The sequence below is a fragment of the Martes martes genome (genome assembly GCF_963455335.1).
Source record: "Martes martes genome assembly, chromosome: 1".
In the NCBI taxonomy this organism is placed as follows: domain Eukaryota; kingdom Metazoa; phylum Chordata; class Mammalia; order Carnivora; family Mustelidae; genus Martes; species Martes martes.
Window position 1 is genome coordinate 125,395,524 of NC_137888.1, and position 27,270 is coordinate 125,422,793.

General features: G+C 38.5%; 1 protein-coding gene across 1 annotated transcript in view; it reads right to left on the minus strand.

The window, feature by feature from the left end:
* The window catches only part of PPP2R3A (protein phosphatase 2 regulatory subunit B''alpha), a 203,330-nt gene that overhangs the window by 155,388 nt on the left and 20,672 nt on the right, over positions 1-27,270 (minus strand). The gene's annotated exons all lie outside the window — the stretch shown is intronic.

Below are 27,270 nucleotides of genomic sequence, written 5' to 3' on the forward strand. Positions count from 1 at the left end.
ACAAAAAAGGGATTTTAAACCATGCTTTAGTTGTTTTCTAAAAAGGTTCAATCAATCTACTCATTCAAGAAATACTGAGTGCTTACTATGTGCCTGGCACTTGTTAAGTGCTAAGGATATAGCAGTGAATAAAATAAAGTCCCTGTTCTTATGGAGCTGATAATCTAGCTGGATAAAGAAAACCAGCATGCATGTAATCATATAACTTAGATGGTGACATGTTCTATGGAGAAAAATCAAGCAGGGCAGGGCTTCAGAAAGAATGAGAGGAACTGTGTTATAAAGGGGAGTCAGGTAAGATCTCACTGACATTTGAACAGAGACCTGAAAGAATAAAGGGAACAGGCTGAGAAGGTGTTTTGGGCTAAATCATCTCAGGCATAATAACCATAGGTACAAGGGCCCTGAGGTGGGAGCACGCTCAATGTACTATAAGAAAGACAAGGAGGTTAATGTGACTGAACAGAGAAAGCAAGTTGGGTAATGTGGGAGGTGAGGTCAGAAAGGAAAGGTAGGAGATTAAATCATGCAGGATCTGTAGACTTATGATGAATTTGGCTTTATCCTGAGTGAGCTGGGAAACAACTGATGGCTACTGAGCAGAGGAATGACATGATCAGACTTACATTTTAAATTGGTTATTCGGGCAGCTATGTTCAGAAGAGACTGTGAGGGAGCAAGATAAAAAGCAGAGAAGCAAATTAGGGGCTACTGCAATAAATCAGGCAAGAAGGCTTGGGGGCTTGGACTAGGACAGTAATAGTGGAGAAGCTTAGATACTGTATATATATCAAAGGTAGAGCTAGTAGGATTTGCTGAAGGTAGATGTACGATACTACTAACTCAAGAATGATGAAGTAAAGCAACGAAAGGGAGATGATGACTGAAAAGGAGAGCATCAATTTCACCATGCCATCGATAGAAGTGGCATTTTAACTAATAAAAATCTTTATCCCCTTAATGAGAAACAGAACTTTATTGTTTTCATTTTTTTAATTAACATATAATGTATTATTTGTTTCAGGGCTATAGGTCTGTGATTCATCAGTCTTACACTTCACAGCGCTCACCATAGTACATACCCTCTCCAATGTCCATCACCCAGCCACCCCAACCCTCCCTCCAGCAACCCTCAGTTTGTTTCCTGAGTTTTAATCTCAGGAGTCTCTTAGGATTTGTCTCCCTCTCTGGTTTCGTCTTGTTTCATTTTCGCTCCCTTTCCCTATGATCCTCTGTCTTGTTTCGCTAATTATTGTTTTCATTTTAATTTCTTCAGTCCTAGAAAACTTTTTTGCTTGTTGTATTTCTTTCTGGTAAATTATCTCTTCGCATCTTTTGCTCACTTAGGTATTAGAGATGTAATGACTACAGATAAAATTAATTCATGAAGAACCCTTTCTTTTGTTGAATTCTTATGCCAGAGTACCTTTCCTGGACCTCTGGATCCAACGATTACTTTATTTTTATGCCAGTCCTACACTATTGTAATTACTGTTGTCGTATTAAGTTTTACTATCTGGTTTTGCTTCCCATATCCCTAATTATGATTAGAACTCCAAATATTCTTTGATGGTCTTCTAGATGAATTTTTGAATAGTTAAATTTTAAGAAAAATGTTATTAGAATTTGATTCTAATTGCAAGAAACTTATGAATTATTTTTGAAAAAACAGTGATACCATTATAATACCCGATTTTCTACCCAGGAAGATATAAATATTAATTCCAATATTTATTTCTCTCTTTGTGGTTTTCCTCAGTGGGTCACCCCCTCCCCCATCCTTTTTGTCCTTCAATGCCTAACTTTGTTACTAATATGAATGGGTCTGAAGCTACTGTGTCATGCTCCACTTCCTCATCTTCAAATCTCAGATGTTGGCTCATATAAAACTATAAAACTAGATTTCATGAAGAATGAAGCTGAAGCAGAAAGAAGTTCCATACTAAAGGAAGTGCCCAGGGGTGCCTGGGTGGCTCAGTCATTAAACATCTGCCTTCAGCTCAGGTCATAATCCCAGGGTTTTGGGATTGAGCCCCACCATCAGGCTCCTTGCTCAGTGAGAAGCCTGCTTCTACCTCTCCCACTCTCCCTGCTGTGTTCCATCTCTCGCTGTGTCTCTATCAAATAAATAAAATCTTAAAAAAAAAAAAAATAAAGGAAGTGCCCAGTAGTTCTTAACTGAAAATGCAAACAAGCCAAAGAGGAACTAGGTGTTACGGGACAAAATATTGGAACACGGCAATAGAAGGAATTACCTTTCCAAAAGATGCACAAAAGACAGGGAAGAAATAGCACCAAACATGAAAAACTATATACCTTTTCAGAAATCCAAGATTTTGAAAGAGCTTTTCAGTAAGGATAAAAGAAAAATAAAGGATATTAGTAAAAAGTATATCAGGATAGCTATGTGACAGTAGGGCTATATCCTAGTACAGTTGGTAATTTAGGTGATAAAATGGGTGCAAAGGGAAAATACATGAGTGCTAGAAAATTTAAATAATCGATGCCCCTTGAAAACACGTGATAAATTCCTAAATTAACATAAAGACTATTTTATTTCTCTGAAATTTGAGAAATGAAAGACGTATTTCTCTAAGGTTGGATATAACCAAAACAGCCAGTTTATAAAGTAATATGACAGAAAATACAAGTCTTCATGTGATATTAGAATTCAAAATAGTCAAGGAAGAAGAGAGAACACTGGCCAAAGACAGACATGTGCTTTTAGACCAGGGCTACCCTATAAAACATGCTGTGTTGATGGAAATATTCTATACGTGTTCTGATATGGATGCCATTAGCCATATGGGGCTACTGAGCCCTTTAAATGTGGCTAGTGTAACGAAAGAGCTGAATTTTAATTTTATTAAAAAATTTAATTTTGTAATTATTTATTTTAGATTCACATAGAAGTTGCAAAAGTAGTACAGAGAGCTCCTGTGTACTTTTCCCCCAGTTTCTTCCAAAGATAACATCCTACATCACTATAGTACAGTGAGTAAAACCAGGAAACTGACACTGGTACTATTCAGATCTCACCAGTTTTACTTATACTTACTCCTTCTCTCCTCCCTTCCTTCTACAATAAATACCACCACAATCAGGATATAGAACTGTCCCATTACCCCCAAGAGCCCCTTCTATTACCCAATGACTTTATATATACTGCGACTATAAAGTCACAGTCACCCCAATCCTAACCCTGACAATCACGGATCTATTTTCCATCATTATAGTTTTGTTATTTCAAAAATGTTTCATGCATGGAATCATAAAGTATATAAACTTTTAATATTTTCTTCTCACTTAACAGAATGATTTTGAGTCATTCATTTCACACATGTACCAACAGTTCATTCCTTTTTATTGCTGAGTTGTATTCCATTGTGTAGATATACTATAGTTTGTTCACACATTCATTCATTCAAGGATATTTATGTTGTCTCTATTTACAAATAAAGCTGCTGTGAATACTAGTGCACAGGTTTTTGTGTGGACATAGTTTTCATTTCTCCAGCATAAATATAAGTGTGACTGTTGGGCTGTATGTTAAGTATATGTGCATACATACATATATGTGTATATATATATTTTTTAAAGATTTTATTTATTTGAGATACACAGAGTATGAGTGGGGGGAGGGGCAGAGGAGAGCTGAAGAGGGACAAGCAGACTCCCCATTGGGTGGGGAGCCCCATGAAGAGCTTAATCCCAGGACCCCGAGAACCTGAGCCAAAGTCAGACACTTATTTGACTGAGCCACCCAGACATCATTTGAGTATATCTTTATAAGAAACTGCCAGACTGTTTACCTGCATGACTACACCATTTTACATTTACATTTTACATTCCCACCAGTATAAGAGTTATGGTTGGTTCCACATCCTCTTTAGCATTTGGCATTGTCACTATTTTCTATTTTAGCCATTCTAATAGGTGTGTGATGTTATCTCATTATGGTTTTAACTTACATTTTCTTAACGGCTAATGATATTGAACATCTTTTCCTGTGCTTACTGACCAGCCCCATATCTTCTTTGGAGAAGTGCTGTTTAAATTTTTTGCCTGTTCTAATTAATTAGTTATAACTTAAAAAGCCATATGTGGCTAGTAGCCACCATATTAAACAGTGCAGTTCCAGATAATAGGAATGTAGCTTTCAGAAATGCTAACACTTTAAAAGAAAACATAAAGAAAAAAAAGAAGATATGGCAAAAAGGAAGATTGATAGGTTTTAAAAATGCATTTTGATGAATTTGCCATAAGTAAACTTACTGAAGAAAAAAAGTAGGAAGAACTGATTGTAAATTTAGGACTCTAAATTAAAGTTTTGAAGGGACACAAGTGGAAAAGGGAGGAAGCATATAACAAAGCCAAACCCTAAGGGGTGGCACTAATTTCAGTGAGAAGCTTAGAGTCTAAAATGATTTGAGTTTTTTATAAAAATGCAAAAGAGTCCAAGATTACTTCCCTGGTATTTGGTTCAGATCTGTGAGCGTCAAATTCTGCCTTTTTTATTCAGTCCATGATTAACTGATGCCCAACTGTCTAGCTGGAATCCTAGACATGGAATCTAATCCAACTAGTCTCAATCAGAGATAGATCATAATCTATATAATTCAGAACCACCATGCTATCTTGTGTCTCTAAGTGAAAGCCAGGCTACGTGGGTTGAATTCCCACCCTGCCACTTACAGCTATGAGTGCTTACAAAAACTGGTTAATTTCTGTTAGGCTCTTTCACCTGAAAAGCAGAGATAATAACACTACCCACCTCACAAGGATTAACTGAACATGTCAAATGCTTAGAACAATGGTTAAGACATAAGAAATGTTCAATCACTATTAGCTGTTATTGGTATAGTTCACTCATCAAACATTTTCTATTCTGAGCCAGACCCAAAATAATTCTATGATGGCCCTGAGTATACTTACTGTCTGAGGGCAATGAGAGAAGTAAGCACAGTGGGAATGAGAAGCACTAGGGCAGGGGTTCTGTTTTCCCCCATTTGCTGCCCCATTTCCCCCCTTGCTCCCCCATTAGAAAATGTTCATAAGTAAAAAGCATTTTAATTATTCATTCAAAAACAACCAGTTAATATTTTTATGGATATGTATCCTGACATTTTCTTATGAAAATTTATAAATGTATATTTTTTACAGAAGTTTGACTACACTATGTATTTTAAAACTTACTTCAAACTAGCAAGATCTCATGAATCTACCTCCATGTCAGAACAGATCTAGATTATTTATTTAAATTAAAAAAAAAAGATTTTATTTATTTATTTATCAGAGAGAAAGAAAGAGTGAGCAAGCACAAGCTGGGGGAACAGCAGGCAGAGGGAGAAGCAGGCTCCTCACCAAGCTGGGAGCCCAATGTGGGACTCGATCCCAGGACCCTGGGATCATGACCTGAGCTGAAGGCAGCTGCTTAACAGACTAAGCCACCCAGGCATCCCTAGATCAGCTTTTTAGATTTATTTATTTATTTGAGAGAGAGCGAGCGAGGGAGCGAGCCCGCACAAGTGGGAGTAGCAGAGGGAAAGGAGGACAGAATCTGAAGCAGACTCTGTGCTGAGCACAGAGCCAGACTGGGGCTTGATCTCACCACCATGAGTTCAAGGCCTAAGCCAAAACCAAGAGTTGGATGCTTAACTGACTGTGGCACCCAGGACCCCAGATCTAAATCATTTTAATGGACATATAGTATTTTACCATATGGATAAAATAATTCAGCCATCTGCCACTGCTACACAATTAGGTTATTATTTTTTTGTTTTAAAATAACCGATAAACATTCTTATATATACACTTTTCAGAGCTGTCTAGTTATCTTCTCAGGATATAGTCCAAGTAATAGAATGCTGAGTCAAAAGGGGTATGTGTATGTATGTATACACATTTTAAAGGTTCTTTGATATATAAGGTCAGTGTTTCCTCCAGAAAAATGACAAATTTCTACTTCTAATATCAGGATTGAATCAGATCCACTTCTCCATGTTCTCCTTCAGTGATAGCACTCTTTAAATCTTAGCTAATTTGACAGATTAAAAAAAAGAAAGTGCATTATTTTAAATTGTGCCTAAACATAGTTTTATTTACCTCATAAACATTTTGTGTTCATTTGTGAAGGCTTTCTTCATGCTGTTGGCTCATTTTGAAAGAGAGCATCCAAATTAGACAGAAGAGTCAGGAAAGACTTCCTAAAGTAAGGAATGTATGTACCTGGTTTTGAAGGACCAATGAAAATTAGACAAAAAGAATGGGAAGGGGGTACCTGGGTGGCTCAGTCAGTTAAACGTCTGCCTTGGCCTCAGGTCATGATCCTAGGGTCCTGGGATTGAGCAAATGTTCAGTGGGTAGCCTGCTTCTCTTCTCTCTCTCTCTCTCTGCTGCTCCCCCTGCTTGTGCTCTCTGTGTCAAATAAATAAAATCTTAAAAAAAAAAAAAATACTCTAGGCACAGGGGAACATATAGGTGAAGGCTCAGAGGCCTAACATGGCACAGCTGAGTTCAGAACTACAAGCAGTTCCAGCTGATTTCATTGGGGGTGGGGGGTGGGGGGTAGAAAGCAAGAGGAGAGGAAACCAGAAGAGAAGCAGGAACTAGACCACAGACTGGCCTCGATAAATTGAGAGCCTGGACTTAATTCTGAAAACTACAGGTAACACAAAGATCTTTTAGGCTGGGGAATAACAGGATGAAATTTATATTTTAGAAAGATCATTCTAGCAGCTGAGTGGAGGCATGGAAGTCAATTAGGAGATTACTATGATAATCCATGCAAGAAGTGGTGAGAATCAAAACCAAGTAGATGGCAGTAATTAACAATGAGGAGGATACCAATTAGATAGTCATAGAGGAAGAATTCATCACAGAACAGGAAGAGGAGAAAGTGAGAGGGAAGAATCTTGAGTTTCAGGCTTGGGTTTTGGGGGACTAGTGTTGCTACTGCCAACACAGACTTTCTGTTTTTGTTTTAAGGAAAGCGGCCATACAAAACAGAGAGTGTTATTCTGAATGTGTTGTTTGAAGAAATACCTATAGAATATGTAAGTGGTGATGACTGGATGAAATGTTAATACAAACACCTGGAGGTCAGCAGAAAGAATTGGGTTGGTGATGCAGCCCTGAGAGGTTACTCAGGGTGAATGCACAAAGTGAGAACAGTTCCGGGCTGAGGCAGAGCTGGGCTCACTGGCATTTCTGGGTTAAATGGAGGAAAAGAATTCTTAGAGGGAACCAAGAAGGAAGAGCCAAAAAGGTAACACGGAAACTAGGAGAAAGCAATTTCACAGAGGCTGAAGGAGAGACTCAAAATGGAGGTCACTAGTGTCGGATACTGCAGAGAGGTGAAGGCAAAACAAAAATTATCCACTGGGTGGGGCGCCTGGGTGGCTCAGTGGGTTAAGCCTCTGCCTTCGGCTCAGGTCATGATCTCGGGGTCCTGGGATCCAGCCCCACACTGGGCTCTCTGCTCAGCAGGGAGCCTGCTTTCTCCTCTCTCTCTGCCTGCCTCTCTGCCTACTTGTGATCTGTCAAATAAATAAATAAAATCTTAAAAAAAAATTACCCACTGGGTTTGCTAATATGAAGGTCACTGGTAACCTTAGCAAGTGGAATTTCAAAGGAATCCGACTATGGAATAGTCCCAAAGACAACGTATGCACAAGAGTGATACAGAATTAAAAATACGTGTTAACATTAAGTCTAAAAGAACTCCTTCAATAAGCAAAAAAAAAAAAAGGTCTAAATGATAAAAAGCATTGTATCGTAGTTTGAAATTTTTGTCTTAATGGCACTTGAAATGAGTGTTTCATCATTTTTTAAAAAAATAATTCATTTGAGAGAGAGAGAGAGAGACAGAGAATGAACACAAGCAGGGGGGAGGGTGAGGAGGAGAAGCAGACTCCCTGCTGAGCAGAGTGCCTGATATGGGGTTCGATCCCAGGGTGTCGGGATCATGACCTGAGGAGAAGGTACATGCTTAACAACTGAGCCACCAGGTGCCCCTGCAGCACAATTTTTTGGTCTAAACATCTGCTGTACCAGAAGTAGAGAGCAGAATATAATAGATTTCTCAGGAAATTACAGTTAATTATTCTGCATATTTACATTTATTCTACCTCAGGTCTTGTACACTGCTTGCCCACCTCCCAGACCTTTTGTCTCTCCTGGTTCTTTCATCCCTACAAATTGCCTAAGTGGTTCATATACAATTTCAGAGTTCATTTAACACTTATTATTTGTTCCACTTTAAGCAGTTTACAATTAGTCTAACAAGTATTTTCCAGTGGTTCCAGGTAGTCCTCCAAAGGAAACTGCTATATGGCCATTTCTGATGAAGCGGATTTGTTGTGAAACAAAGGTACAGAAGCAGCAGGCAAGAAAACTTAGGAAGGAGAGAACTGGATTTTGAAAGATAAGAGCCTTACCAAGTAAAGAAGGGATTAAACTACACCTTACAAGCAAGAAGGAATTCTACAAACGCACAAAAATATGAAATGGGCTTGTGTGTTTGGAGAATTATAAGGAGTCTGATATCGCTGTAGTGAAAAATGTACAGGCTGTATTGTAGTTTTAAGGTATCCTCCAAACAGTAAGAATAAAAACAGGAATTTAAAACTCCATATTCAAAGAACCTAAGAGACACCTGTAACCCCAAATCACTATGTATGAATATAGAAAGCAGAAGCAGGAATGATAAATATTTATTAGAGTAGAGGGGGAAGGCATACTGACGGCAAGCAAACCAATTCACCCTGCATAACTCAATACAGGCCTAGGTTTGGAAATGGGCTAGGATAGAGGACTGAACATAGGGGGTGGTATGAAAGTCTACAAAGGAATAGCCTTCCCCACTCGCACTACACAAACAGAGTGGAAAAGCACCAAGCTTAGGGACAGACAGAGAGGGTGGTAAAGGCTGAAATTTGAGTAGAAGTCTACACTCTGAATAAGTCTACTTTCCTAGCCCAGGTCCAGATCACTAAAAACTAGGCTGATTACCTCTAGCTCCCACCATCAATGTGGATTAAAGAATCCTTTACTGGAGATTAGAAATCCCATCTAACCACATGATCCTCTTATAGTGAAGCCCACTAATTGACAAATGCTACCCACAAATAGAGAGCTTCTTTTCAGCTTTTTAGAGCCTCACTTTTAAAGATTTTATTTTAAAGACTTCATATTTATTTATGAGAGAGAGAAAGCAAGTACCAGCATGAACAGGGGCAGGGGCATGGCAGCGCAGATGGAGAAGCAAACTCTCTGCTAAGCAGGGAGCCCAGCAGGGGGATTCGATCCCAGGACCCTGGGAGCATGACCCTGGGGAAAGGAAGATGCTTAACCAACTGAACCACCCAAGTGCCCAAATAAAGCTGATTTAAAATAAAAGTGAGGAGGTGCCTGGGTGGCTCAGTTGGTTAAGTGACCAACTCCTGATTTCAGCTCAGGTCCTGGGATGGATCCCGGAGTCCGGCTCACCTCTCAGCAGGGAAGTCTACTGCCCTGGCCCCCGTTGTGCATGTGCGAGCATAGTCACACACTCTTTGTCAAATACATAGATCTCAAGAAAAAAAAGAGTTAAGTCAACTTTACTGATGTATTATTTACGTATAATAAAAATGTACATATTAAGTATACAATTCAATGAGATTTAAGAACCACGAAACCACTGCCCTAAAAGAGAACATTTACAACATCCTAAAACCATCCTCGTGCCCTTTCCCAAGCAATTCCCCTAATCTGTAGTATCTGACAACCACTCATCTGATTCCTATCACAACAGATGAGCTTTTGCCAGTTCTAGATCTTCATATGAATGTAATCATACAATATACGTACTTTTGAGTTTGGTTTCTCTCACTTAGCATAATGGTTTTGAGATTCATCTATGTTATCGCTTGGGTTAGTTGTATATTCCATTTTACTGCTTAGTAGGTATTTTACTATATAATGTATCAAATTTTATCTTCTCTGTTCACCAGCTGATGAATATTTGAGTCATTCCTGGTTTGGGTTATTATGAATTAAAGCTGCTATGAGCATTCAAGTAAAAGTCTTTGTTGGGGGGGCGCCTGGGTCGTTCAGTGGGTTAAAGCCTCTGCCTTCGGCTCAGATCATGATCCCGGGGTCCTGCGATCGGGCCCCGCATCGGGCTCTCTGCTCAGAGGGGAGCCTGCTTCCTCCTCTCTGCCTGCCTCTCTGCCCACTTGTGATCTCTTTCAAATAAATAAATAAAATATTTTTTTAAAAAAGTCTTTGTGGGTATATATTCAGTTTTTCTGGGTAATTAACAGTGGAATTGCTGAGTCATGACAAGTGTATGTTTAATTTTACAAAAACATGTGCAACTGTTTCCCAAAGTGGTTCTACCATTTCACATTCTCATCAAAAACACCTGAGAGTTGTAGTGGCTCTATATACTTTTGGATACTTGTCAGTTACTTTGCTTTTACCCATTTTAGTGGATATGAAGTGGTATCTCACTGTGAATTTAATTTGCATTTTCCTGATGACTAGTGATATTGAGAATTTTTTCATATGCTTTTTAACAATTGATATGTATCTTCTTTTGTGAAGTATTTATTCAACTCTTTTAGGTTGTCTTTTAATTACTGAGTTCTAAAAGTTCATTTGTGTATTTTAGCTACACATACTATCTCCTGGTCTTTGGTTCTCCTTTTATTTTGTCAGTAGCTTTTGAAAAGTAGGAAGACTTAATCCTATTACCTTTAAATTTTTAATAGTCCTAAATTTTAATAATCCAATGAGTCAATTTTTCTTTTGTAGTTAGTAGGCTGAATTTGAAGATCACCCATCACCATTTGTTCAAAAGACTATCCTGTTCCCATATTGGAAACTTTGTTGAAAAACAGCCACATATAGAGGTTTATTTCTGGATTCCATACTCTTATCTTTATATACCCCAATACCATTCTGTCTTATTATTGTATTTTATAGTAAATCTTAAAATATCTTTGACCCTTGAAAACATGGATGGGTTTGATCTGTACGGGTCCACTTAATATGCAGATTTTTTTCTCTAAAGATTTTATTTTTATTTATTCAGAGAGACAGAGAGAGAGAGCATGTGAGGAGGGAGGAGACGGAGAGAGAGAATCTCCAACTGAGCACAGGGCCCGACACAGGGCTCGATCCCTCAACCCTGAGATCCTGACCTGAGCCAAAATTATGAGTCAGACACTTAACTGATTGAGCCACCCAGGCACCCTTGCATGTATTTTTCAAAAATATAATGGAAAAAATGTTGGTGATTTGTGACAATTTGAAAACCCTCACCGATGAACCACATAGCCTAGAAATATTGAAAAAACTAAGAAAAAGGTATGTCATGAATGTATAAATACATGTAGGTACTAGCCTACTTTATCATTTACTACCATAAAACATAAATGAATCAATTATAAAATATTAAAATTTGTCAAAACTCAGATATACAAACACAAACCATACATGGCACTCTTCCCAGTCAAGAGAAATATAAACATAAATATTCAGTATTAAATCATAACTACATACAAATAACTACAGTACATACTGTACTACTGTAATAATTTTGTAGTCACCTCCTGTTGCTATTGTGGTGAGCTCAAGTGTTACAAACATCCACTTGAAATGCCATGTGACACTAATAATTTCCATGACAGTAGTTCCTCTCTCCAGCAAATTGCATACTGCAGTAATAAGTGATCAGTTAGTTCTTGCTATTAGTAAAGTTTTTGGAGAATCAAAAGTTATACTCACATTTTCAACTGCATGGGGGCTAGTGCCCCTAACCCCATGCTGTTCTATGGCCAACTGCAGTAATGTAAATCCTCCATTTTTTTTTTTTCCTTTTTCAGAATTGTTTTGGCTATTCTATTGGCCATTCTATTTCAAATTGTTTTGGCCTTTGCACTTCCATGTCAATTTTGGAATCAACTAGCCAATCTTCACAAAGAAAACCTGCTGGGATTCTGACTGAAATTTCACTGACTCTAAATCTCCATTTGTTATTTCAACACTTAAAGAACAACTAATCCAGTCAAGAAAATGGGCAGAAGACATGAACAGATATCTCTCCAAAGAAGACATTCAAATGGCCAACAGACACATGAAAAAATGCTCAACATCACTCAGCAACAGGGAAATACAAATCAAACCCACAGGAGGTACCACCTCACACTGGTCAGAATGCCTAAAATTAGTAAGTTAAGAAATGACAGATGTTGGCAAGGATGTGGAGATAGGGAATTCTCTTACACTGCTGGTGGGAATGCAAGCTGGTGCAGCCACTCTGGAAAACAGTATGGAAGTGCCTCAAAAAGTTGAAAACCGAGCTATCCTATGACCCAGAAATTTCACTACTAGGGATTTGCCCCCAAAATACAAATGTAGAGATCTAAGGGACACCTGCCCCCAGTGTTTATAATAGCAATGTCCATAATAGCTAAACTATGGGAAGAGCCCAGATGTCCACTGACAGATGAATGGATAAAGAAGATGTGGTATATATATAAATACAATGGAATACTACTAAGTCACACACACACAAAAAAAGAAATCTTGCCATTTGCAATGACGTGGATGGAACTAGAAGGTATTCTGCAAAGCTAAATAAGTCAGTCAGAGAAAGACAATTATCATATGATCTCACTCATATGAAGATCATAGAGGAAGAGGGGAAAAAATAAAATGAGATGAAATCAGAAAGGGAGAAAAATCACAAGAGACTCTTAAGCATAGGAAACAAACTAAGGGTTGCTAGAAGGGAGGAGGGTGGGGGGATGGGGTAACTGGGTGATGGACATTAAGGAGGGCATGTGATGTAATGAGCATTGGGTATTATATAAGACTGATGAATCACTGACTTCTATGTCTGAAACTAATAATATATGTTAATTGAATTTAAATAAAAAATTAAAAATCCCCATTTTTTGCCAACAATACCAAGTCTCTAATCCATGAAACCCATGAATTTAACACAGCTCTCCATAATATTTAGATGCTCTTTAATTTCCTTCAGCAATGTTTATGAGCCTTTCACTAAATTTATTCCCAAGTAATTCATGTTTTTTGGTGCTAATGCAAATGATACTATTATTTTAATTTCATTTTCTACTTATTTGTTGCTGGTAGGTAGAAACATAGTTGATTTATGTATATTGATCTTGTCACTTGCCACTTCATTAAATCCACTTATTATTGTATTTTTTGGGTAAATTCCTTAGGATTTTCTACATAAACAATCATGTTGTCTGAGAACAGAGATTGTTTTATTTTTTCCTTCCCAATATTTTCTGCCTTACTGCCTACTACACTAGCTAAGATCTCCAGAACAATATTGAAAAGGAGTGGTTGGTTCAGAAATCCTTGCCATATACCCAGTCTTAGGGAAAAGTATTCTATCTTTTACCATTAAGTATGATCAAGCTGCAAGTTTTTTGATACCCTACCAGACTGAAAAGTTCTCTTTCATTATTAGTTTGTTGAGAGTTTTAAAAAATTTCACACAGTTATTTAATTTGGTCACATACTTATTCTGCATTTATTAAAATGGTCACATAATTTTTACCCTTTATTTTGTTAATGTGGTGAAAAGGGGGTAAGAGAACTGAAATTTATATTAGGAAGGCAAGACATAATGTTTAAAATAAATGAATGATCAATTTGCAATATATGCATTTGTAAATACTGAGGCAAATAATGAAAGAAATAGTTAAGAAAAAATTCACATTTCTGAAGAGCAGGCCAACTTAGGAGAGGAAATGGATATTTTTAAAGACATTTCAAGCACTGACACTTTAATATGAGAATTAATATGTAATATTTGACAACAAATTTTTAAAATTAAAAACAGGCTCTAGAAAGATGTAAAGATGAGGCTAGGGTGATTATTGTGTGCTAAGATTGGGGAGCAAGGGCATAGGGGAAATAAATGCAGCTTTAGGCATGGGTTGTTTTGGTGGGGTATCCAAAAGGTATTTCCCATGTAGACAGATATACTTGGCAGGAAACAGATGAGTTGAAATAAAGATTTTGGAATAAGCACTAGATTTTGTGGTTTTAAAGCCACAGGAGTGCTCAATACTGATCATGCACAGGGCAAGAAAAGTCCAGGGCAAAATTCTGAGGAAGGCTGCCATGTGCTGGGTGGGGAGGAGAAAGATGCAAAGGAGACAGAATGAATTTTCAAAGGACAGGATGAAAATCAGCCCAGAACACACAGAAGTCAAGGGAGAAAAGTATTTCATTCTTTCAACATGCTGAATTCCAAAGACTTTTTTTTTTTTTTTTACCAACAAACAGAGCTACACTTTTCTTTTATGGGTGTTTCTCCATAATTTCAAAGAGAAATTTGGGAAGTTAAAATCTGGAACAACATACATGTAATGATGGAAAACAGAGAATGGTGTTACACATATTTTTAATGTTCTATTTATGTGTTCTATTTCAGGAAACATCTGCAGCACAGAGTAAGAGTACAGAACTTCCACTGCTTATCTCAACTGCCGAAAGTGTTCAAGAAAAGAATGATCAATAGAAATCACAGACACAAAAGAAAACTGGCTAAATATCCATGTCACTTAGATGGGACATGTGAGGATGCAGAAGAGGAAAAATGATTGAAAAATGCCTAAAAACTTATTTAACAGAGTACACAAGGTATGATGATTCAGAAGTAATGAGTCATTTAGAAATAATAAAACTTATCAGTTTGCCTGGAAAACACAGGCACTCTTTAGTGGATGACTCAGTATGGAAAATGATCCCAAGAGAACAATTTAGAGGCATACCAAAACATATACCATTGAACTACTTTACTTGTAGGATAAAAAGGAGACCTGGAATATTTTATTTGTTATGTTCACTTCAAAGACAGGTAAGAAAATAAATTAGAAAATCTCTTAGAAGGGAAGATATTTCTGATGCTCAAAGAAACTGTAATACGTGTATATGAAAGAACCAATTAAAGCTTTAGGTTTAGGGCTAATATTAATAATTAGACTAAAAGTAAGATAAGAACATCTCAGCAACAGACCTAATTTAAGCATATGGGAATTAGAAAGTGCTTAAAAGTCTACTTTTACTTTTACACCAATGGAGGAAAGGAAATGTGGCTGAGGGGAAAAGCCCCAGATGGACGATCAGGAGCTCCTCATCCCAGCTTTGCTTTGTATTAACCAGCTTAGCAAGTTGGTCAAGTTGTTTCCTTCACTGCGATATGACCTTCTCTTCTAGAAATACAGAATAAAATACAGAATAAAAGCTGGCTCTGGAGTCTAGGAAAAATGAGGAAAAACAAATTTTTTTTTCCTGTTTTGAATTAGGAAATAGATATCTTTTACTAAAAAGCGATTTTGTATTATTTGATGTAGGAAGAAGCATAGTCAAGTGGCTAATTTTTAAGGCATATAGTGTGCAAACATACTCATTTCCCTCAGTAGTGGCTCTGAAAGGAAAATTCACAGGCTTTAGTTTTACTTCTTTATAATTTTGTAAAAATTCTCTATTATAAATTTGAAAACATCAACAATAGTTCTGTCTGTTGGTAGTGTATTTTTTAAAAAGATTTTATTTATTTATTTATTTATTCATTTGACAGAGAGAAAGAGAGGGAACACAAGCAGGGGGAGTGGGAGAGGGAGAAGCAGGCTTCCCGCTGAGCAGGGAGCCCAATCCGGGGCTTGATTCCAGGACCCTGGGATCATGACCTGAGCTGAAGGCAGACGCTTAATGACTGAGCCACCCAGGCCCCCCTGTTGGTAGTATTTTAAGTTGCTTTAATTCAAATATTTTTCTTTTCTAAGTCTTTTTTTTATTTGGAAGGAGATCATATAAATATCAAATCACATCCTACAGGTAAAAATCATTTGACACTTTAGGAGAACATAAATTCAACACAATTTGAGAGCCAGGTATTCTTCAGGATGAGGGAACTAAGAATTCAGTGATTTTTGCCTCAGACAGCTTATAACATGAGTAGGCAGAGAAAGAAAATACCTAACTTTTATATCAAGAAAGGCATCCCAGAGAGGAAGACTGCCAAGCACAGTCCTAGAGCTGAGCAGAGCAGAGCAGAAGCAGTTGGCTACAGGAAGAAAGGGAAAAATGACTTGTGGACAACGGAAGCAAGGCATGAAGTGGCATGAGATGTGTGAGGAGTTACCAGGAGTTTGGTATTATTTCAGGGTCAAGTTTGAAGAGAGGCTTTGCGGCACCACAGCTGAAGGGGAATAGAGACAACAGAGCAACAGAGAACCCTTGAGAGGTTGAGGGAATGAAGGGACAAGATCAGATTTATACTGTAGGCCTATCACTTGGTGAAGTACTGGGGAAAACAGACCTGGAGAAGCAAGACCAAAGCTAGGTAGATCAGGAAGAAGGCCTCTGCAGAGTCCAGAAGGGAAATCAGTGAGGTTATAACTGGAAGGCAGCTCAGAAGTTTAAATGACTAACCCATGATCACAGATCTACAAGCAGGATCTGAACATTAAATTTTTATCTTTAAATCCCATGCTTTTCTACATCCCTGCATAAGCACAAATTCTACTTCAAGTTGACAACAGATCTTAAATTCATTTTTATTAAGTAAATTATGGATCTTAAGGGACTTGAATCGTTAATGGATACTAAGTACCCCAAATGTTCACAGAAAACAAACAAAGCTCTTGACTTATATGAACTTATGGGATAAAAGAAATGAGACAAAAAGAATAGATCAATTTATTCAATGGGCATTTATTCAGGTACTCCTGGGCCCTGAAGAAGATCACATCCGAGTGATTGTTCCTTTTAGAACATAATTTTTACATCGCCTGACAAGTTAATTTTGGTACAAGTAAGCAGAGAGGCTCTTTAGAGCCAAGTGGGCAATTCTAGAAGATGACCAGGAACATGGAGCAAAAAGTACAGGTTGGGGGAAACTTTGCTTGAAAGGGATGATAAAAGAATAGGAAAAAAATCCCAAAGGATGGCATGGCTGGAAGAAAGCTGGGGATGGGCCTGGAACAGCCTTCAGTGCAATTTGGATTTGACAGATCAAAGTTGTTGTTTACTTTTTTAAAACAGTTTTAATCTTTATAAAAGTAGTGACTATATAAATAAAACTTACCTGCTGCAAAAAGATGCATGATTAACAAAAAGAGGGGGGGAAAAAGGATCACACCTCGAGGGAGTTTCAATGTGAACATTTTTTGTAAATGTCCTTTTTTGGCTTCAGACATAGATATACAACTAAACAGACACGAGGGTTTTTGTGAATATGTTTTTCTTTTCCTTTCTTTTTTTTTTTTTAGAAATGAAAGTGAGACTTAATTATAGTTTATTACCTGTTCCCCCCCCCACTTAATATAGGGAAACATCTTCCTAAAAAACAAAAAGCTACATCATACATTTTATATACATTGTGTGGATATGCCAAATTTACTTATTCAATTCTCTGTTAAGGTACATTAGGCAGTATGATAAGTAAAGAAAGGAAGCAAATGATAAAATGGACTTTAGCAAATGATAGCAGCACTTTGAATATTCCAAAGGTGGAAAGAGATAAGACATATGGGAGCTCATGAGATTTTAGTGTTCCAGACATAAGATGAATAATGTCTGAATCTGGAATTCTTTGTGGATGAAAAATTTCCAAAAGGGGAACAACAACAACAACAACAAAAAAGAGACTGTAACCCAACACACACTAAAAATGAAGTAATTTCAAATCTTCACATCTGCAGAACAGATAGAATGTCAAAGAAAGCACTCAGACAACTTAAAACAGTGGGTGGACTGCCAGGGGGAAAAAACCAATTGCCATTCTAGTGGTCATCCACAGCCACAGCTTTCCAAGGAGGTGAGAGAGCCCTCCAAATTTGTGCTCTAATAGACAGTGCACTGAGCCTTTCTTGTGAGATGTTAAGGGCCTTAAGACATCATGTATCCTCTCTGGGCCTCTGTTTCCTCGGGTTCAGGCAGGCTCTGTAAGTTGCAAACCATGCAGAGTTCCCTCAGAAGTTGCCAATACTAGGCATTTCCCACTGCAATCAGAACAGCTCTGCTTTCATCCCTTTTATACACTGGATCTCCTAAAATTATTTTATTGGAAAAAAAAAAAAAGGAGTTCCACCTCTTAAAAATATACTGAACATCACAGGATTAAAGAAACATAATATTCAGGGCACCAGGTTGGCACAATTGGTTAGATATCCAACTCTTGGTCTCAGCTCAGGTTATGAGATGGAGCTCTGTGTTGGGCTCCCCACTCAGTGTGGAGTCTGCTTAGGTTTCTCTCTCCTTCTCCCTCCCCCTCACGCTCTCTCTATAATAAATAAATAAATAAATCTTTTAAAAACAAGAAACATAACATTTACTCTTCAGATTATGTATTAATCACAAATGTAAAAATGTAAATTGATAACGGAGGGATGTGACCACCTTAACAACCTAGTTAAACATAGCATCACTAAACATGGGAAAAAGAGAGATATGATGCAGTGTGAAGACCAAAGTATCACTTATGGAGTTTTCTTGTAAAAAATGCTTAGATTTAACTAACCTTTTAGATCTAATGTCCAGGAAATAAAGGCAATAGAGAAATATGTTGCTACCATGAGGAAACAAGAAATTCAAGATATGGATCATTTTAAAGACAGTTGGCCTGGTCTCTTCAATAAATCAGTACCAGGAGAGAAAAACTAAACATGTAGAGATGAGTTGGGGGAAAAGGAGGTGGAACAAACACTAGCTACAAAGGCTGTGAGGTGGGAGGACATCTTGACTGTTTTAATAAGAGTAAGAATGCCATTGTAACTAGACTCTGACTTCTGCTAGGTGAGATGGGGAGCTACTGAAGAACTCTGAGCAAAAAAATGACATGATCTGACTTACTTTTTCAGAAGATCATTCTAGTTGGTTACTCTGATAAGAACAGACTACCAGGGACAGAAGAGAAAGCAGGGACACCAAAAAGGGGGCAAGTATTACTGGAATAATCCAGGTAAAACACGAAGCTGGTTTGGACCAGGTGGCAGCAGGGGAAGAGTGAGAAGATTCTGCATATAATTCGAAACAAGAGTTAATGGAACAGATGTGTGGGCTTTGTGGAAAACAGGGAGGTCAGGATGTTTATGAGTTGATTTTAAAAACTGTTTTGTTTCTGTTTTTGCTTGAACAGTGAAGAAGAGAACTGATATTAATTGAGACTGGGAAGACCACAGGAAGAACAGATTTATTGGTAGGAGAGGGAGTAGTGGTGGCAAGGTCAGTAGTTCAGTTTGGGATATTAATTTGAGATGCCTGTTAGACACTCAGGTAAAGACATGCAGAATGCTGTTGGAGCATCAAGTGTAGACTTTAGGGGAGATGATCAGGGGAAGGAAAATAGAAAGATAAGAGAAAAAATTATATAGAAATATTTATTTTATAATAAATCATATTCTGTAAGATTCTGTATTTCTATATAAAATATACAATTGTATAGAAAGAAACATCCAAAGGTTGAGCTCTGGGGTACTCAAACATGCAGAGCAGTACTATACAATGGAACATTCTGTGATGATATATTTATATATCTGTTCCATTCAATAGGTAGCCACTATTCACATGTGGCTACTGAGCACCTGAAATGTGGCTAATGCAACTGAATAATCAAAAATTTCATTCAAATAGCTACAAGTAGGTAGTAGCTACAGTACTGGATAGTGCACACCTAGAGTATGGGGAAGTGATGAGGAATCAGCAGAAGACTGAGGAGAAGTGTCCAGAGAGGGAGGGTCCATGGGTCTCTCATGTTTTTGCATACATTGCAAGCGAGGCACTGATCATCTTGATAGTCAGTGATATGATAATTGAAGCCAAGTGAAGAAGGTGTTTCAAGGAGGAGAGAGTGATCAACTCTGCTCCTGAATGTTAAGTCAGATAACAGAGAAATGACAGATGGGGACATCATTAGTAACTGTAAGAACAGTTTCAATGGAACTGTGGGGACAGAAATCTATTTGGCTTGGGTAAAAAAAAAGAAATGAGAAGAGAAAAACTAGCAACAAAGTACAGACAACTCTTCCAAATTTTGCCATGAAGTTTAAATGAAATAAGACATAGGATAAAATGGTGTCCACAAAGATTATTTTGTGTGTGTGTGTGTGTTTTTTTTTAAGATTTATTTGAGAGAGAATGAGAGAAAACACAAGCAGGGTGAGGGGCAGAGGGAGAAGCAGACTCCCCGCTGAGCAGGGAGCCAGATGTGTCCTGGGATCACCACCTGAGTTGAAGGCAGACGCTTAACCCACTGAGCCATCAAAGGTGCCCGACAAGGATTATTTTGAGGAGGGGAGAAATAAAGGCATATTTTCTCATGTGTAAGACAGTGATTAAGAGGAAGGGAAAACTGATATGAGAGACTTATGAAGCACTTAAACAGGCTGATTCTTTCACAGCCATGGGAGAGAAAGAGTGTATGAATACCACTGCAGGTAGTGGGCAGCTGGAGTGCTAAAAGCCTGTGAACGCTCTTTTTTTTTCCTGTTTCTTTTCTGAAATAGGAAGCAAGGTCGTCAGTTGAAAGTGACAAATGGGGAGGGGATGGCAAAGACATGAAGAGACTTAAGACATGCCAACAGTCATTTAGGAGGAGATAAAATAGAAAATGACTGAGGAAACCCAGCATGAGTGCCAGGCAACATTATGGGTCCACTTGAAGCTATGATCATTAATTGAATGCAAGCTCAGCAGTATGATTTTACGAGCATGGACTAGGCAAAGAACTGGATTTCATCAGCACTGTACTGTAGCCAGGCAAGCCTGCTGAAGTGAGAGAAAGGCAAAGGAATTAAGGTTGTATGCAAGGGACAGATTATAATAACTGATGATGGAATCTAAGCCTCTACCCTATCTCCTGGAATCCTAAGCTTCCACTGAGCCCTGTGGGACACGTGGATAGACAGCATCAAAAACCTCCTACCCTGGACCTCTTTTTGAAAGCCTTCCTTTTCCTTCTTATTTAAACTGAAACTGGGCTCTGGGCTTTCCTCTGAGGACGCTGCTTTCCCTGCAGCACTCTCAGGTGAGGACTCTTTTTCTCTCCCATGCCCTTCACACGAGGCCTGGTAAGTGCCTTTCCGCTTCCTCATTGCAACTTCCAGTACATTCTCCCTCCACCCTCTCCCAAATCCCCCGCTTTGAGTCATGTATCCTTAGGCTCTACCACCCACTATCCTTCCTTATTGTGGTATTTAAGTCTCCCTTTCATTCCTTGATGAGTTTAGCTTTTGGCTCACTGTCATTCCAATACTATTTGTTATATTCTAATTGGTTTCTACATCAAATAGATAATTCATCTGATATCCTGGCCTCCTACTTTCTTGACCCTTCCTCCATAATGATAATTTTGTTGATATTGTTTTCTACCCTGTTTCAGCCACTTTTCCCCCACAGTCAAACCTTGAGCATTTAGAACATCTAAAAGTATATTTTAATAACCATACACCTGAAGGAGTATCTTTACCCAAAAATTTACTCTGAGTTCCAAGTAAGACTACCACTCTGCAGGCCCCCACTAACAGAGTCAAGGGAATGGCCATACATCAGGCACAAGACCACCTCTGTGGCAATTCATGCTACCATTAACAACAGGTAAAGAGGAGTGCAAGAAAGGAAGAACTAGGTGTGCTTCCTCTTTTTGGCCTCTTATCTTGGGCTTGTATTCTTTAGGTGAGAGAGAGAGGGATGTGTAAAGGGTTGGGGTAGAGGCAGAGGCATGCTGCTATGCTGACTGACCCTTCTTATAATGGGTTCTCAAAGGGACGATTAATATTATTACATTATCATTTTTAAAGTACTTCTATGCAAGGTAATGTGCTGACCACTTAAGTGCATTATCTAATTTAATTCTTACGCCAACCTTGAAGTTAATATTATCGCCATTCCGCAGATAAAGAAACAGAGGCTAAGAGAAGTTAAAATGGAAAAGCTGATCTGGGTCCAGGTTTCTTGAACATTAAAGCCCCTCTGTCCCATACCATAGCCATATCAAGACTAAAGGAGTTGGGTTGGTCAGTACCTGAGTCCCCGTCATAATCCTAGATTTCCCAATTTCTAGGAAAAGTATTATCTGGAAATCTTAGTAGGCATTAAGAAGAAGAAGGGAAGAACAGAAGGAAGGAAGGAAGGAAGGAAATATACAGAAAACTGAAGTTACTGCAGTAACCTTAATAGAAAAAACAAGGGGTTTTTTGGCCCTAATTTTGTTTTTTAGAAAACTTGAAAACCAAATAAATATATTAGTGAGTGATAAAATTGTGACACATAAAATAGGCATATAAAAGAAAATCATAACAGATAAAGTTAATGGAGTAAAATTTAAAGTCAGATTCATAAAACCAATGAGTATCATTAATGCTACCTGAACTTCAGACTATAAGTATATTATCAGACTGTAAGTATATTACTAAACTTTATAAGCATAATTAAAACGAGCTTGTTCAACAATAAAACTGACCGAGGCATAATTAAAAGCATATTCACAAAAGGCTTCAAATCCAGAAATAGAATTATATATAAGACACGCCATAATGCCACAAATAAAGTGTATATATTTTTTCAGAATAAGTGACCTGTGAGATTAAATCAACAGGAGGGAAATGGAAAATGTAGAAGATTCTAAACGTGGAAGAGTTGCAAATATCAGGGCAAAAAGAAAAATTTTAACTTAACAGAAGAGTAAAGTAGATTTGATTTGGAGAAAACACATAAATACAAAGACACAGTACAAAGATTCTCTGAACAGAATAAATGGAAATAACTTCCATTTATTCACAAAGTATTTATTAGGCATTTATAGCACTACTATAGTTTCTCAGGAAGGAGATGATAGGATTTGGGTGGCAGTGTGATAAATCAGGGATGAAGCAGAGATGAGTCAGAAAGCCACTGCAATTTACTCACCCTCATCTCTGCCACATGTAGCCAGCGCACAGCATAAAAGAGGATTCAACAATATTTTCTTAATGTATGAACTGTCAGACGCTGTGGAGTGCCCCCAAATTCAACCGGAGCAGGGGAACAGGGCAAAATCCCAATGGAAATATCTCCAGGCAAAAAAGATACACAGACTGTTTTAAGCTGACAACTTTCAGTTTTTAAATGTGTTCCTTTGGGTTGCACATGTGTCCCTCAACAGAACCCACTGCTTTCCCCATTTCTTAGTTTTTGTCCTGGATATACTTTGGGATCTTATTTCTTGGCTCCACTGATACCCTCTAAATAATCAACCTTGACATATCTTAGATGAGGTCTTATCACAAATAAAATCATTAATTCATTTTTGTACTGATCCTATGAATCTCTGAGCTTGCCCACTGGAAGAGCTCATAAAGCATTGTCTGCCTACAAGTCAGTTTCAGGCAAAAAGCTGTAGTCCTGTGGGTTCAAGAGCAGTACCTAAATAATCAAACATCCTTGAGGTACAAGTCTGAATCACCACCTCTAGTGGGGTTCTATGCTTATGATTTCAGCAGAAAATTTTTCATTCAAGATCACAATAGGAGTGTTGGGGTGGGGATGGGGGAGCTGGGGAAGAAGATACCAAGATCAGATGGGAAAGCAAAGCTGAGAGCAAGGTTCAACTGCAAGAAGCCGAAGAAAGACATAACAGGAGTCCAAAACAAAAGTCCAAAAGCAGGTACGGAAGTTGAGCAGAGAGCCAGAAATTTGAGAGCAGGAGGGTTGAGGATAAACAGAGAGCTATCTGCTGTAACAGAGCAAGTGAGGTTATTTATGACTTGCCTTTTCTTTGCTGGTCATACATGTGGTGTGTCAGACCGAGCTGACAGTCCGAGTCCAGGGTCAGGGAAGCCACCAAGCCTGCTCATCAACTTATCATTTGGCCTCAGGTACCCTGAGGAGTATGATAAGACCCATGAGACATTCCCAAAGTTCTTTATTCAGCAGACATTCTGCATGTAGGACTGAGGGAATCCCTGTATCTTGCAGCTGAGGCCGAGCAAGGGTTTGCTATTAATTACTTATTGTACAGATAACCCAATAGCCCAGAACATACACAACCAGAATACATTATTGGGTCATTTTACAGGTATCTTGGTAGGTGTTTAGAAGTCCGTAAGAGTGGAATAGCTATCTGCCATAAATGTAGACCATATCTGGAATACAAATTCATTCACTACAGCTTGCCACCCCATCTCCAAAATCTCTCTCAATTTTGACTTTCTCACTGCTAGAATCTGGTCCAAATAATCATCTCTCATTTGCACCGCTGTCATGGCCTTTGTCAGGTCTCCACTTCCACTCTTGCCTTTCCATACTCCAATCATTCTCCAAACAGCACAAGAGTCATAAAAGTCAGGATGAATTTCTCTCCTGTTTAAAATGCTCCAGTTTGAACAAAATCTAAACTTCTCAACAACAGCCTAATACAACTCCAGAATCTGCCTACCATTTCCCTGACTTCACCTTGTACTGCCTGGCCTTTTTTCAGTTCCTCCAACAGTCTGCTCCTCACCTTTGACCAAGCTCATCTCATTACTCTCTACTCCATTATTCAGTTTACTGTCTGTATAGCACTATCATTACCTGAAACTGTTTTACTGTTTACACAATCTGTAATATCCTTGCAACAGAATGAACATTCCACAAAAGCAAGGACCATGCTGCCTTATTCACCATTGTCTCTAAACACCAGAACAGTGCCAATACAGAGTAAGCTCTTAATGAGGAAGAGAAGAAGAAGAGGGGAGGCAATTCGCTAACATGCTACCATTTCTATTTCCTTGGCCAAGACCTGTTATAACCAGTTTATAGAGAGACTGATTCAATTCATGCTATCTAGGATGGAGTAGCCCTCTTGGATATTTCTGATAACTGCTCAGCTTAATCATGCATTTTACCTTATAGAAAAGTTTAGCATATGTTCTGAACCTAAGACCGGCACTCCTGGCATCCACCACAAATGACCTAGCACTGACAGGCAAAGTACAGAAGACAATCCACTGGAACCGCATGACCCAGCACTCCCTTCCAACACACACACTCAGAAAAGCAGCCAACAAGAGGCTCAATTATGCTTGTACTAGAGCGAAGCTAGTTCTTTTAAGAAGTGTACACATCAGATAGATCTCTAGGTCACCAGTAAGGAGGGCTCTGGATCACCATGATCTCCAAACTGATAGCTAACCTACACCCAAATAAATCCCTGGAGAATGTGGTCCTGCATATTTGCCTACCCAAGCATCTCAAAAACATTTTGTCAGCCAGGACTTGGAAAAGTGACACATTCATACTGATAACTGGAGACCATTAAGAATTTCTGCTGGTAGCACTGTCATTCAGTACATCTACCTCTGGTGGTGCTTCTCCTATTGAGTGCCCTTGCTACTACTCTACTGTGCTATGCATGAAGGGGTTAAGACAAACCAATCCCCATTACATGTTACTAGGACATCTGATTATCAGTGGTTAACAAGCTAGGTGATATGAATGAAAATTGTAAGGGATTCCCAGTTTTGTTTGTCACCCACCAAAAATGGACTTTTATCATGACTGTAGCCATAATATCCTTGGGCTCTGGATATCAAGGATATCTTTTTTTTCCTATTTATTTTTTTTCAGCATAACAGAATTCATTGTTTATGCACCACACCCAGTGCTCCATGCAATACATGCCCTCCATAATACCCACCACCTGGCTCACCCAACCTCCCACCCCCCTCCCCTCCAAAACCCTCAGATTGTTTTTCAGAGTCCATAGTCTCTCATGGTTCATCTCCTCTTCCAATTTCCCTCAACTCCCTTCTCCTCTCCATCTCCCCATGTCCTCCATGTTATTTGTTATCCTCCACAAATAAGTGAAACCATATGATAATTGACTCTCTCTGCTTGACTTATTTCACTCAGCATAATCTCTTCCAGTCCCATCCATGTTGATACAAAAGTTGGGTATTCGTCCTTTCTGTTGGAGGCATAATACTCTATAGTGTATATGGACCACATCTTCCTTATCCATTCATCCGTTGAAGGGCATCTTGGTTCTTTCCACAGTTTGGCGACCGTGGCCATTGCTGCTATGAACATTGGGGTACAGATGGCCCTTCTTTTCACTACATCTGTATCTTTAGGGTAAATACCCAGTAGTGCAATTGCAGGGTCATAGGGAAGCTCTATTTTTAATTTCTTAAGGAATCTCCACACTGTTTTCCAAAGTGGCTGCACCAATTTGCATTCCCACCAACAGTGTAAGAGGGTTCCCCTTTCTCCTCATGCTCTCCAACACATGTTGTTTCCTGTCTTGCTAATTTTTGCCCCAAGGATATCTTGACAGTCATTACAGTACAGGTATTGTGGAAATGTTTGGTTATATTCCTCAAGTTAGTCATATACTGCATCTCATCTTCTAGGGTTCCCATTCCTGCTAGGTAGGAATCATCTGCAAAGATTACTGGGGTAAAACAAAGCTGCCTAGGCCTACAGAATGGGCAGTTGTTCATATTGTACATTGGCCTAATCTTCTTTCCTATGACATTGCTGACGTTCTTTTCTTGGAGGGATGGGTATTTTACACACACACACCCCCCCCCCCACCAAGCTCAGGGAGCCAATTAATTCCTTTTCAAATGAGTCTTCTCTCCTACTTAACTGAACAAGAGATGTTCCTACTTCTTAGAAATCTGCCTTGTCTGCAGGTTCAATGGGGCAACTCTGTGCATCACACACTTTCCATTCCTGGTTAAATTTAGTTGGGATGCTGACTTAGGCAGGCCAAAGACATTTTCTCTCCTGGGGACTTGTAACTGAAGCACTGAAATACTGCTATTAGCTAAGAACTCTAGGTCTTAAAGGTCCTACATATTTGATGACTAAGGCCACTGTTTTGGGACATCCATGGTAAGCAACATGGCAGGAGAAGCTGGTGTTAAGTAGAGCAGACATAATACAGAGAGAAAGAGAGACAAGCATGTTTCATTTCTATCATGGCTGGCTGTATTTAATAAAACTGGAGTGAATGGATATACTCCTGTATATTTTTCCTATAAACAACCTTTTACTTGTATATCTTTAACTGGATATTTATTCCTTAAAACGGATCAATTTATCTGACATGCAAACATACATCGTCATCCTCTATTTTTCTTTTAGCTCTTGCTTTCATAATACTTTACTTCATTCCATAACTTGGTCACTCTCTTAAATCTTTGGCCAAAAAAACCTCCATCATCTGTAAATGAACATTTACCATGGTTTTTAGCTGCTCAGAATCTTTTT